The 14,554-nt window shown below is 45.4% G+C and overlaps 1 long non-coding RNA gene across 1 annotated transcript in view; it reads right to left on the bottom strand.

The window, feature by feature from the left end:
- Nucleotides 1-2,599: 2,599 nt before the first annotated feature.
- The window catches only part of LOC134172253 (uncharacterized), a 38,327-nt gene continuing 26,372 nt past the window's right edge, over nt 2,600-14,554 (bottom strand). Inside the window, exons 3-4 of the long non-coding RNA XR_009967885.1 lie at nt 6,015-6,160; nt 2,600-3,706 (exon numbers count right to left, since the gene is read on the bottom strand). This is a non-coding gene — a long non-coding RNA (uncharacterized LOC134172253). The remainder of the gene's footprint in view (nt 3,707-6,014; nt 6,161-14,554) is intronic.

Genomic DNA, 14,554 nt, shown 5'->3' with positions numbered 1-14,554 from the left:
TGCCCGGCTGCCTGCCCAACTTCCCGCAAAGTCCCGCCGCTTCCAAACTTGGGGAGCCCCAACATCCCCGTCCCCCCTCGCTCCTACCTCCGCCGTTCTCCCATCCGCGCCCGCCGCCTCCACCGGCTCTGCCCTGCGGGGGGGGTGGAGGAGGAGGAGGAGGAAGAAGAAGGGGGAGGGAGGGAGCAGCCCCGCGCCGCTGGCCGGCCGCGCTGCGCAGCCCGGGAGGCGGAGTGCTGCCGCTCGGCTCGGCCCCCCGGTTCCGCAGGGGCGGGGGGTCCCCAGCGGTGCCCCCTAGGGAGGATGGGGCGGGTAGAGCCGCCCCGGTGCCTGCGGCTCTGCGGGAGAAGGGGAGCGGAGCACCCCCGGTCGGCATCGGGGTCCCGCCGGGCATCGCCCCCCCGCGGGAGCCGCTGGCTCCCGGTAGCGCAGACTGCTGCTGGGCTCGCCGGAAAGCTTCGGGAAGCAGAAGGGCCTCTCCCGAGCGATCCTACAGGAATTCGAGCTGTCCCGAGCAAGCGGCGCGTAGGTGGAAGCAGCATCCCTAACTGTCGCGGGCAGTCAGAGGTCAGCCCGAGGAGACATGTTGCTGCCATCGCTTGAGCCGGGCTTTGATGCTCCGTACCTTGAAGACCGCACGCAGCATGTGCTGCCGTGGTCCAGTTTGAAATGGGAACAGCACAAACACTGGCTAAAAAGCCAAAATCTTCTACTCAGCAAGTGCAAGGTTTATTCTCGGCTGAGAGGATCCTACCTGGAGTACTGTGCTCAGCTCTGAGGCAACACCACAGTGGGACTGCTCCAAAGAGTCTGGAGGCCACAGAGATGCTGCGAGGGCTGGAGCAGCTCTGCTCTGGAGCCAGGCTGAGAGAGCTGGGCTGGGTCAGCCTGGACAAGAGAAGGCTCCTGAAGGGGAGACCTTAGAGCAGCTCCAGTGCCTGAAGGGGCTGCAGGAAAGCTGGAGAGGGGCTTGGGGCAAGGGCCTGTAGGGACGGGCCAAGGGGAATGGCTTTAACCTGCCCGAGGGGAGACTGAGATGAGCTCTTAGGCAGAAGCTCTTCCCTGGGAGGGTGCTGAGGCACTGGCACAGGGTGCCCTGGCAGTGTTCAAGGCCAGGTTGGACACAGGGGCTTGGAGCAAGCTGCTCTAGTGGAAGGTGTCCCTGCCTGTGGCAGGGGCTGGAACTGGATGAGCTTTAAGGTCTCTTTGAACACAAATTAGTCTGGAATTCTATGATTCTAGTTTGTATCCATAAATATACATGTATATGTAAATGTATAGTTTGCTTATGAAATCATCCAGGTGATACATGCACACACCTTCTGTGATATAACACAGGTTCCCATGAAGGTTTAACTCGGCACTTACTAGTGGTGTCAGAAGTCATGTGTCTGTGACTGCATCTGGCCAAGGCTTGTGTGAGTGCACTGGAGAAGGAAAACTCTTCATATTTCTCCCCTTACACTAAATGAACCCACTGTTTGGCTTAGATCCATGTTTAATATTCAGCAACACTATTTCTAAGAAGTTGAGGTGATGAAGCAGGAGCTAAATAGGAAAGAACAATGAATATTTATTTCAGTATTTCTTTTCATGATTACGTCCATCTCTGGTTATAACTTTCAGAAGCACCTGAAACTTACACAAAGTTGTGGGAATCTGGTTTGAAGTGAAACCATATGTAACACAATAGTAAAATGCATGTTACACAGCTACAGTTAGGACCAAACAGATAAAGGATTTCATATGAGTGATTATACACCCCTAAGACCATATATAAGGTACTGAGTTAAAAATCCCACAGGCTTCCTACAGTACAGTGTGTGTATATCAGATTCTCACCTAGTTCTTAGCTTAAAAAAAAACCTCACAGAATAAGACATCTGATGGGGTGAAACCTGTAAATTATGAAATATTCATGCCCAGTCAGTGTTTCTGGTCTGGGTTAAATATGCTGCCTTCACAGGCCTTTTTAGGCCTCCTGGGATGCTCTGGGTAGCAATTAGGCTTAGCCAGATTTCTGCATAATTATACCCCCTTCCTTTTTATGTACGTGAAAAAAAGAACAGATAAGCTGTCATGGAAAGATCTTCATTCCCTGGGGAAGTCTCTGTTCATGCTGCTCCTCACCAAGCATCAGCTGGAGTAAATATCTTGATGGTGGCATCTACACATGGCAGCTCAAACTTCCAGGCACCCCATAAAGGTTGTGTCTATCCATTTCACAGGCTCTTGCAAACTATTTTCAACACTACCTGGTGAGATGGGGCAGAAAAGACAACGTTTTATGGCACAATAAATCACTGTCCAGGAGCTCATTGTATTACCGTGACCAGCAATACTCAGGAGAATAAATAGTCTAAAAAGCCTAAAAACTAAAATTGAACTTTAATTCTCCTCATTCCAGATGTTCAAAGAGAGAAGAGAAAAGATTTCAATAGGGAAATTCGAGTAAACTTTGTCTGACTAGATTGGTTCTCTTAAAATGAAAGATTCTGACCTCCACCTCTGTATATGTGATTTCTGCTGGTTGCCATGCTTACTATGCAGTGAGTGTATAAAGGATCATCCCACTTCCAAAACAAGTTTGTATTTCTTAGCTCTGAGAAGGCTTATCTGGTAGCAAAAAGATGGGAGACCCCTTTAGCAGTGTTGGAAAGCAGACATAAAATGGGAAGTGTAAGTGCGTGAATTTTAAAGATGATTTTTTTTAACGCAGGGGTGTGCTTCCTTGTTGCTCCTGACCATGGTTTGGGGCAGGAGTGGGGCATAGAGGTTTGTGGCTGGGTTTGAGAGCAGTAGAGCTGTGCATTCATAGCCAGATTGAACTCTGGGATAAACACATCAGATCATATCCTCAAAGCACTGCTGTAATGGGATGCTAATCCGGGGAAAAGAGCTGCTCTTCCTCTGCTGCCTATTACAGCATCAGCATCTTTAGGTTATTCTCACACAGAGGAGTTAGGAATGCAGATGTTTCTGCTTTGTGCTTCCTCTCTCCCAAACTCAAAAGGCAGAGGAAGAAGTTCATTGCCCGCAAGCACTCCAGAGCCTTTTGCTTCCCACTCCTGCTGCTTTTGGGGAGCCCTTTTCCCATGACCTCCCATCATCAGGCACCACTTCCCAAAGCTTTTCTCAAGGGATGTTGCTGTAGGGTACCAGCGTAAACCCTTACATCAGATTGCAATCTCAGCAGAAGCAGCTGTGGGTTGGGACAGGAAAAGACAAAAACTTCCCCAAAACATCTCTGCCTGCCTTGTGCCGTGAACTGTGGGGAGCAAGCGGACATTCCCCAGGAGAGCTGCCTGAGCATCAGATTCAGGATTCCACCTTTGCCCAGAAAAGCAAAGGAATAGCAGGAGCTGGAAGCGAATAACTTATTGGGTGGGGACTTCTAAATCCAGCCAGGGAGTTTCCATGCAGTGAGCCTGAAAAACCACAAGGTGATATATATGTTGTACTTAACAGTTTCAGGACTTAAGACTGCTGTGCTGCTGAGCAGAGGCACAGCAAAGCCCAGTTTCGCACAGACATTCCATCCTGTGGAATGCATGGTTGCTTTCTAACACAGGCTGAGGTGAGGATGGGCAATCACAGCACCCCAACACCCGTGGTGACTATTTCGGCTCTTCTTCCGAATCTAAGGCTGGGCTCTGAGCTGTGAGCTGGTGCTAGGAGAAAATTGCAGAAGGATTTGCTTTTCTAGCTGTAAAATTAAAAATAATTATTAAATAATTGCTTAATTATAATGAAAAAATAAAAAAATACCCATTAAAATATGGGTATGGTTCTCACTGGAATTAATGGGATATGTCTGTTTTAAAGAAATGCATTATTTTATTTTCCCCATGGTATCCTGGCAACAGCCAACACACCCCTAAAATACAGATCACTAATATCATACCTTACACATCCTTCAGCTCTTGGGTATATCAATCTTCTAATTGATAAGCTTGTTTGTTATTTTCCCAGTTTGGTTGGGAATTACCCGTCTTGGCATGCATATCCTGGGAGTGCATCTGGGAGTTCCGGCTCAGCCTTTAATTGAGAACAATGCCTTTTTTTCCCCTAGAATAGGCAAAAATTAATACTGAAACACAATGAGATAAATGTGTCAGAATTTGGTTCCCCACAAATGGCCTTTAATGATGCATGTGGACAGCCAGTTTCCTTTTCCCTAACGCCATCCTTTCATCCCCGACACCATCCTTTTATCCCAAGTTGTATGTCCTTCAGCACCCTAAATTATTCCTTTTTTATGTGTGATATTTATGCCCTCCAAGTACTTGTCGAAGGGTATCATCTCCCTCTTAGTCATCATTTAGCCAAGCAATATATATTAAGCTCCTTTAATCTTCACTCATAACTCAGCCTCTTCAGACCCTTAATCATTTTTATTGCTCTTCTATGAATTTCTCCCAGTTTCTGTCCATCTCTTTGGCAATGAGGTACCCAGAATTTAATGCCTTATTTTAGGTGTGATCTCCCTGCAGCAACACAAAAGATGTTACCTCCTGCTACTTTTATCTACCACTGATTCAATAACCTGCTGGAATCACGAAGTAGCCGGGAATCAATTAAAATAGATTTTAAATGGTTCAATGCTCAGAATTACCATAATGCTTCTGTGGCACCGCACGCAATGAGAAGGCTTCGAGCTGTTTGAAGCCTGCTGCTTTTGGAAATGCATGTGTGTGACTTCTAGGGCAGGCAAAGCTTTTAAACCTGCTGCATGCACAGCTCTGTGATTCTCTAAAGGAGTATGAACAAGGAGTTATAATTTAGAAGACGAATGGAGATGGGGTTCAAATTGGCAGCAGAAATAGCTCCTCTGTGCTGATTGCCTGGGGGTTTCACGCTGCTTCTCCTATCACTCTTGGATATGTGACACCAACCAAGGGCTCATCACAGCAACAAAACTAGGTGAGCCAGCAGCCAAGGAGCTTGACATTGGTTGGTTCAGGCTCTTATTCAATTGTTCTGTTTGCTTTAATAAAGAAAAACAGAAAGTCTTTGGAAATTGGTAACTTTGATTAACGTTGGAGATGTCTAAGAAGCAGACAGATGATGGAAAGATCATAGAATCATAGAATCCCAGCCTGGTTTGTGTTGGAAAGGAACTTAAAGCTCATCCAGCTCCAACCTCTGCCACAGGCAGGGACACCTCCCACTAGAGCAGCTTGCTCCAAGCCCCTGTGTCCAACCTGGCCTTGAACACTGCCAGGGATGGGGCAGCCACAGCTTCTCTGGGCACCCTGTGCCAGCGCCTCAGCACCCTCACAGGGAAGAGCTTCTGCCTAAGAGCTCATCTCAGTCTCCCCTCTGGCAGGTTAAAGCCATTCCCCTTGGCCTGTCCCTACAGGCCCTTGTCCCAAGCCCCTCTCCAGCTTTCCTGCAGCCCCTTTAGGCACTGGAGCTGCTCTCAGGTCTCCCCTTCAGGAGCCTTCTCTTCTCCAGGCTGACCCAGCCCAGCTCTCTCAGCCTGGCTCCAGAGCAGCGCTGCTCCAGCCCTCGCAGCATCTCCATGGCCTCCTTCCAGGGGGACTCCAGTCATCCCTCCCGTCTGACCAGAAGTTGCTCTCTGGGCAGTATTAGGGCAGGGAGGGCCAAAATCTGTAGCCCAGTATGAGGTCCCATTCTGTTATGCTTTTCCACACTCCATTTTAGCCGAAACAGTACACGGCTAAGGGAATAACATGGTCAGCAACTGTTCCCATAGGTGTGACATCACCTGTGAGGTCAATGCATGAGGTCAGCCTGCTTTTCAAAGAGGGCTTACTTGTGCAGAGGTGGTCTGTGCCGTGCTTCCTCCCTCAGGACCAGAGGATGGGCCCTGACCTTGTACGGCTCAAGGAGATGAATTTCCAAGCATGCTTGTGCTAGCTTAGGCTTCATTTGAGATAGACAAATAAAGTAATATACTTGCTAGATGTTATATGGAAAAGATCAAGATAGATCAACTGTCCTTACCTTCAAAGTTATGAAAACCATTACTACAAAGATAAATCACATACCTCCTTGCTGACATAATGATGAATGTTCTCTCCAAGTGTTATTCTCTCTGATAATTTCAGGAAAATGAATATTCCTGTTTGGTTTTGTTGCTAACTCAGGCCTCGTTACAAAGCCATTTCAATTTGCAATCATTCTTCCAGTACACCTGCAATGATAGAACTGATAAACACCTTCCTATATTATAATTCTTAATGACTACCCGCAGAATTTTGGCTTTAGGAAGAATACCAGAGATGGCAGAAAGCAGAGAGATAAAATTCAGCCTCCATCATTCAAGCTGAGGAAATAGCATGGGAGGGATGAATTTCATACATATATTATCTATTCTTAATGCACATTTTTCCTGTTCAGTTTCTACTCATATAGTTCGAACACTGCTATACTTGAAGCTGTGAGGGATCTCTCAGTTTCTCCTTGTGCTGGTTTCTTCCTCTCTCCTGATGCCTAAAAGTTGAAACAGAACAGCAGAGCTTCTGCACGTAGGTAATATCTTGCTGAATCAGGCAGTTTGGTGCAAAGCCAATTCCTGTGACTCCTTGTGGTCTCGCATGAGAAATTGCTCTTGTTGAATGAGCGTTGACCATTTAATATACGTTGCTCATGACTCACCATATATTTTCCAAGAGCACTTTGAGGTATTTTGATCTGTCTCTACTTTTACAACCTAAACATATTCCCTGGGTATTTATTCAGCTCTGCATTATTTTGCTCACAGACATTTCCAGGGGTTTTATGCAGGAGTGAAGAAGAAACCTAACCATTGCAGGCAGCTCACTTAATTCAGCACAGTCCTGTCCTTTCCAGTTCACCCACCTGCAAAATGGGAATAATAAGAACTTAGGGAGAGTATTCACATGTCTAGCTTCAGACCTCTAATGTTAGTCTCTCCAGAAAGAAATAGCTTCTAATTGAAATGCTTTGAATGGGCTTTCTATGGAACCTGCTTCTCTCTGCTGACAGTAAGGGAGACCCAAGTTCTCAGCCCAAGCACTCCTACATCAGGCACTTCATGCCAAAAGCCAGCCACTGTGAGCATCCTTTTTCATACCTCATCCTGAAACCATTTCCATGGTCAGCTTTCCACTGTGGAGCAGTATCTGATTAACTCAGCAGTTTTCCACATATGCAAAGTGGAGTGGGTTGCGGGATGAAGACTTTGCATAGCCCCAGCTATCAGTAATGGTGAATGAATCAGTATTTCAACAGCACTTTACATGTATTAAGCTTGGTGAAAGTGCTATTAATTATCAATATGGTCAGTCATTATCATTCATTAGTGGTTAGAGATAACTCAAGATCTTTGTGTTTCAGTCTCTTGGTTGCAACTGTGTGATATCAAGCAAGTCACTTTGCTTCTCTTGTCCTCATTTTTCCTGTCATTAGGATATCTGCCTCATTCTTAAGTGTGATGTGAACCTTAATTAGGCTTGAAAAGAGCTTTGAGAATTGCTGGTGAAAAGTGAAATATTAATGTCAACCGTTACTATAGAGCAGATGAGACAGAGCAATACTCTCAGCCTTATTCAAAGAGGTCGGACTAGTGCCATGGAGCACTTCAATGCCTTATGAATTCTACCCAGAAGTAGCCAGTTCTCCTCAAAGTGAGAGCCAAGAAGCACCACCAGGGAGTTCAGATTTGGAAAACCTATCTCTACTGCTTTTCTTCTAGCTGTGCAGGCAAACTGCCCATTGGTATGCAAAAATGGATATTAAGGCATCTAAATATCTCCCCCGGACACAAAAATGCAATTTGTGAGTGCATTTCACATAGAAGGACTGGTAGAGAAGTTAATCTTTATTTCTGAAAATCTCCTCTTCAGTGTTTAGCCTTTGTGTTGATGATATGAATTAGATCCCTACTACAAACGAGCCTCATGTCCCAGAAACTAATGTGCTTTGCTCAAGAACCAAGGCTTTCTGCGTTTCATCATCATTCTCATCGTTAATGATTCTGCTTTCCTGGCACTGATGAGAAACGTTTATTTCCCTGGAGTATTTCTGGATGGAAAAATTATCACGTTAGTTGTGGGCAACTGAAGCTGCATTAACTTGCCAAGGCTATACTGCCATATTTAATCACTCTGTTTGGAAACCTGGCCACCTTCTTTCACACCTCTGTTGCCATGATACCCTCGGGCCATTCTTAATTTATGCAATTCATTTTTAGGCTTAAGACAGTGGCTGCCAGCTTCTGACTGCTTGAAAGCATAATAGCAAGATAAAATGGGAATGACAGTGACATAAAACCTACTCAGAGGCTTGAGAATGCAGTTTAAGGACTGTTACGAATCGGAGTGGTGGAGAGAGGGGCAGGTTAGCAATGCCAGTGTAGAGAGGTGAATGGGCATGCTGGAATCTACATAGTCCTGTAAAATGCATCTGTATATGTCACTTTTATCCAATGCTAGTAACACTGTCACAATGCTGTGGGGAAAAAAAAAAGGCGATGCTGACAGTGAGGTGAAGCTCTTGCACAGTTCCTTAAGCTCTTCTGGGGTCATTGACTGAGTTAGCACAAGTGCCCACAGTGATACAGCCACATTTTCTTATTTATATCTACCACTCTCCTTGCATCTCCCAGTCAGAATCTGAGAAATACATTATTCTAGGCTACAATAATTTCTTCTTCATTTCAGACATCTCATTGCTTCTGCTCTCCATTCTGTTATAAAATCCATCTACCTTCCCCAGACTGGAAAGCCATACTCAAAATCTGCACAATGTTCTTTGCACAATGATTTAACCTGGATGAGCTTTACGGTCCCTTCCAACACAAACCAGGCTGGGATTCTATGACCCAGTGAGTTATATATCCACACATACACGCTTTTTGTTGTGATGTTACTGTGGTTTGGCTAATGTAGCAGCATCAGCTAATGCAGATTCTCTGTGAATTTGACCACACACTTCCCTCCACCAAAAGAAAGTTGCATTAATGCGCTGTCAGGCTTGAGCTCTGCCATCTGCTAAACCAGGAGACCTTGAAGTTAAATTCACTATCGGAACCAGTGCTTGGCTGCTCTGCAGTTGCCAGCTGTAGCTTTTTACTTTACTGTTTATTCTGTTAAATTTATGCCTTAGCATGTAAAAACGTCCACAAAGTATAAAAGCAAATGAGCAATGTGACAGGGGTGAGCACAGTGAGGACAGTAACTTTGAAATTATCAGATTTTGAAGGCTTAAAAATATCAAGGCTTAACCTTATGTAAAGCCTTGGCTTTTAAATTTCAAATCTCTATTCTTAGCACTCCAAATCTTGCAATACTCTTATTCCCTCTGACTGCACTTTCAGCACACTAGGGTATTTCTTGTATTGGACTAACAATGTACCACAAGTTTGAGAGCTCTTTATTGAGAATAGGTTATTCTCTCTGTTGTAGAACATAGGACAACTGGTATTAATTGTTCCGACAGGAGTTTTTAAGTCAGGACAGCTACTACCTGGGGTAGTAAAATCAGGCAAAAAGCTTTGGTGCTCGCTTTCACATGCTCCCACTCCCAAATTCATCCTACATATGAACAAAGAAAAATGCCTGGGAAATACATAGGGATGCAAAAATCACTGGTTTTGGTAATTTAGTTGTAGGTGACTCTTCTTTTAGTGCAGATACAGGAGGGATCAAACTTCTGTGTCATTGACTCATTTATTAAATGAGTGCATTTGCTTCCATACTTTCCTTCTCTGGTACCTTCAAGTTCAGGATTTTGTCCACTTGTCCAAGACTTCCTGTGATTCATAGCAAGCAGCAAGACCTCTGGAAATGTTTGATGTGTTTCCCATGGTCATGGAGATCAAATGCAGGGATCTTTCACAGCCTGTCCAGTGTCTCTGAGCCAGGCCAGGGAACTGCTCCTGCCTTGCACATATGGGCTGGAGCTGTGCAGGAGGTCTGATGTGCCTTGAGCCGCCTGAACTGACCGTGCACTTGCAGATTCCCTGTGGACAGGATGTCTGTGCCTTCCTGGAAGCTCTCAGCTCCCTGAGCACGGGACTGCCCTGGAACATGACCTCTGGTTCTGCTTCTTTTACCACATAGGAGCAGAACCATGGGCTAGCACAGCCATCACTATCAAACCAGGGGTGAAGCTGGTCTGGTGTATCCTGGCTGCAGCTAGCCTGCTGCAATCTCAACTGGTGTACAAGCCATAGGGAAAAACGGTCTAAAAGGAAAGCTCTTTGAATGAGAAAATGCAGACCTGCCTAGAAAGGCTGCTCTAGCACTGTTGTTATTTTTTCCTTCTGAATCAAAAAAGAAATGTCAGTCTGACCCATATGTTGGAATCCACGCAGAACACTCAAAGACCTATATACAGGCTGGAAGAAAAGTGCCCATATGGTGTCTCCATTCATTGCAGTGCTGGTAGGCAGCAGAAATACCTCAGGGATAAATTGGAGGTGAGAAGATATTTTTAATAAGACAGACTGCAGTGATCTATAAGAGGAAATAATCATTGACCCTTTTTACAAATATCTATATCTCTATCTCATATACTTTCCTTTCCAGTGCTGGCAGGGAAAAATGGAAAAGAAAGGTTTCTTGTACTATAAAACAGTAAATTTCCCAGTTACTGGTGTTCTACTCTATCAAGGTTACTGTTAACTTTATTAATATTCGTTTCCACTTATACTACTGCAAAGTCATTAATGTGATAAGAGTGTTATTATCCTTAGAACAATAAGTATTTATTAAAAGCATGTACAGTGAAAATTGGTAATATGATGAAGCATTATGAAGTAGAATGCAATGAATCCCTTAGGAAGACTAATAAAGATTTCTGGCTCTTCTTATTCCTCCCAACAACTTCACAGTATTAAGAAAAAAAAGCAAGATAACAGCTGAAGTCGCTTATCAGGATTTGCAAGTGTTCTGAGTGTTCATCCCCAGTGAGAGCTGGAGGGATCCATTTCTAGACGATGATTATTGTCTGCCCTTTTAGCAAGGAACTGTCTTGCAGGTTTTGTTTAATTAAACTGCTGCTGTCAATTACTGCCTGCAAAGAACATCAAAGTATGGAATGGTGAACTTGGGAAGGCACTCGGCAGTCACTGGGATGCTGTGAACTCCCCCTGCATTCCCTGTACATTAGCTGAAGGTGGGAAGTCTGTTGTGGGATAAAATTCCCAATTTGTATCCATTTTGCACTTTCTTCAAGGAAATGAAAAAGATGGGGCACCATCAATTAAAGCACCATCATTCCCATCCCAACTCAGACTATTTGCTTCAGTCCCACACGCTTGGTGTTTGTCAAGCCTTTCCTGTTGTCCCAGTGACTGCTTCCTCCCGGGGGACCCCGCTCCAGCCAAACCTGGCGCTCCTCTTCCTCCCGCTACTGGCACTTCCCTCTATTTCCAATTCTGTAATCCCAGTTTCATTCCCGCTCTTCTTTTGTTTTGTTTTCCAGGACAAGAAGTGTTTCTCTTTCTGCTCAGCTATTTACCCAGGCTCCAGGGCCGGCAGCTCCGCGAAGGTAGCGCGCTCCCAAAACACCGGCAAACAAAGAGCAGTCCTTTCCGCCCGTACACCGTGTTCCCTTAGAGCTCGGCTGGAGACTTCCTCAGGCAACACGAAGTCTCACTGCCAGGCTGCAGCTGAGCCTGGCAAGTGCTGCTCCTGGGGAAATGACAATCTTCTGCTTGCTTTTCAACTGGTCACCAGCTGAGCAATGGCTCCTGCTTCTTTCTGCTTTTGGAGAGATGAAAAGCTGACCTCTGATAAACTTTCTGGGCCAACAACCTCTTATACTCACAGCCACTGTGTACTGCAGCTTGGTCATTAGCTGCTCCAGAAATTCTCCCCTTTATTCCAAGTCTCCTCTATGTTTTCCAAATGCTAGCCCAAAAGAACATGCGAGGACAAGTGCGAGTGACACGGAATCAGAGAATCCCAGCCTGGTTTGGGTTGGAAGGGACCTTAAAACTCATCCAGTCCCAACCCCTGCCATGGGCAGGGACACCTTCTACAAGAGCAGCTTGCTCCAAGCCCCTGTGTCCAACCTGGCCTTGAACACTGCCAGGGATGGGGCATACATAGTCTTGAGTTGGATGCAATCTTTCACCGAAGTCACTGAATCCTTAGAAAGATCCAACCACAAAAGTTGCACCACTAAGTCATTTTCTTTTCTGGAGTGTGTTTTTTTCTGCAGGGAACTCTTTTCAGTGGAGGCTAAGGCATTGTGCTCTATCTGATGGACATCCCCATCAGCTCAGAACGGAGGATAACTGATTCTGGGAGAAGATTTTCATGATGTGTGTGGGTTGTACAGTCAATGTAGTATGTACCCGGACTCCAGGCTTTATTTTCAAGGTGTACAAACATATGAAATACCATTACAGTGAAGTGTAATGTTAATTAAGTTCTGTTTTCCTCCTGTCTGGTTGGCCCAGCATGGTTCACTGATTTTATTTGTGGGTAGATTGGACCAATGTAGAAGTATTTACTTGAACATCTGCTCATCCCACACATCCGTAAACCTTTATTTTCAGTATGTTTAGCAATGCTTTCATCACAGGAGGTAATCTAATGTCCCAGTCTGCTCTTTTGCAGAGGTGTGTTATTGCCCAGAGCCACTCGGGGTGTGCTGCTGTCACTCAGCTCTGCTTACCCCTCCGGAGATCCCACTGCTAGCTGCTGGTCCTGCAGAAACTGCTGAAATTTCACTGTATCTTTTTAGCAGTCCCTCTATTCCAGCTCTTTCAGATCACAAACCCTTTTTTGGTGCCTCTGCTTGCAAAAAACAATAAAGTGTTGGCTCATAGGAGCTTCTGTGCTCAGAGATCTGATGGTAGCCATGAGACATGGGCATCTGAAGCCATGTTTCACACTCTCCTCCCTGGGTACTACCGTGTACTTGCAGAGAATTATAATGCCTGTGCTCACTCACAGTTCTGCTCTGGAGGATGAAGAGAGGGTCAGGTACCCTGGCATACACAGTCTGGCTAGGATACAGAGCTGAGAGGAGAAAGGATGGCAAACGCTCCTCAGGCTACACTTGACATAGGACTTTGCCCTTTTAAGTCATAACTTCCAGCAGTTACAACACCATTGTCAATACCAATCTCACATGTACTTGGAAAGCATCACTCCACTAAATATTTCCTACAGTACATTAATTTTACTGTTAAGGTCCTGAGCAGATTTTTCCTGTTTCTGGTAGTATGCTTCCTTTACATCGGAGATGTTACTTTGGATAATAAGAACATGAACATGATAAAACATAGAGGTGAAAAAAACACAGCTAAAGTGACAGGGGTTTTTTACACCCTGGATGCCTTCATTTTTTCCTTACTACTTGAATTCTCTCTTTTCTCCATATTACAGATTTAGCTTTGATCCATCCTGGTGGAATCAACAATTTTCTGTAGTTCTTTTCAGTCTGAGCCCTTTTTGTGATAACAACTAAAACAGAAAGAAAACAAGATTTGGATGATATTTATATGTGGCTGGGCTATTGATCTCACAGCCCAGGAAATGAAAAATAAGATGAAATGAGTGTGATCTTTAAATTTGATTCAGAGGAGGGGGTCAGGATGAAGCTAACGTGGAGTGCGATTGTGCAGGGACTCCAATCACCTCAGAAAATCAAATTGTGGTGTTTGTATGAGATAAATTCAGCTTCTTGAACTCACTGGGGACCTGTTTTTCTCCAGAGAACACTTACAGCCTTTTTAATTTACGTTACTCATGTTACCTACATGTTGCAGAGTGATGGCAGTGCACTCTGTGCCTGCAAGAAAGATGGAGAGGGGCTTTGGACAAGGGCCTGCAGGGACAGGCCAAGGGGAATGGCTTTAACCTGCCAGAGGGGAGACTGAGATGAGCTCTTAGGCAGAAGCTCTTCCCTGGGAGGGTGCTGAGGCGCTGGCACAGGGTGCCCAGAGAAGCTGTGGCTGCCCCATCCCTGGCAGTGTTCAAGGGCAGGTTGGACACAGGGGCTTGGAGCAAGCTGCTCTAGTGGAAGGTGTCCCTGCCCGTGGCAGGGGTTGGAGCTGGATGAACTTTAAGGTCCCTTCCAACACAAACCAGGCTGGGATTCTATGATCCTGGCTTGCAAGGGATGGTTCCTGTCTTGAACACCTCTGTTCCTACTCATTCACTAAACTCCAGCTTTGATCCCACTTCTTTTGACTAAGGGCTTTCCCTGGGGACAGTAGAGAAGGACTTGCAGCAGGTTTTTCTCTGAACCTGCTGCAATGAAAATGTGCCTATTTCTGGCAGAAGTTCCTCATATCCCACCACCAGCTGCTCAGACCTCATCTCACCTAGAACTTGGCTCGGTGTAGCAATCAGGAGGCACACTGGTCCGAAAGGAAGAGCTGATGCCTGTCTGATGATGTGCTGGGAATTTTCTCTTCCTTTTTCTACTGTATAGCATTCTTCCTTCCCCAGCCTGCCTTTAAGACTCTAATTAGTGGCCTAATTACCACTCCCATGCCATGCACTAGCTGACCTTTGCTGGCTCGTGTTCTCACTCTGTCTTCCCTTGTCAATATAACTTTGTGCCATAGGTCTGCAAGGTCTATACTGCTTCCCTCATGCAC

Source organism: Pezoporus occidentalis, unplaced genomic scaffold (genome assembly GCF_034315485.1).
Source record: "Pezoporus occidentalis ecotype Australia unplaced genomic scaffold, CSIRO_AGI_Poc_V1 ctg45, whole genome shotgun sequence".
Lineage (NCBI taxonomy): Eukaryota > Metazoa > Chordata > Aves > Psittaciformes > Psittacidae > Pezoporus > Pezoporus occidentalis.
This window is presented reverse-complemented; position numbering and strand designations above follow the sequence as displayed.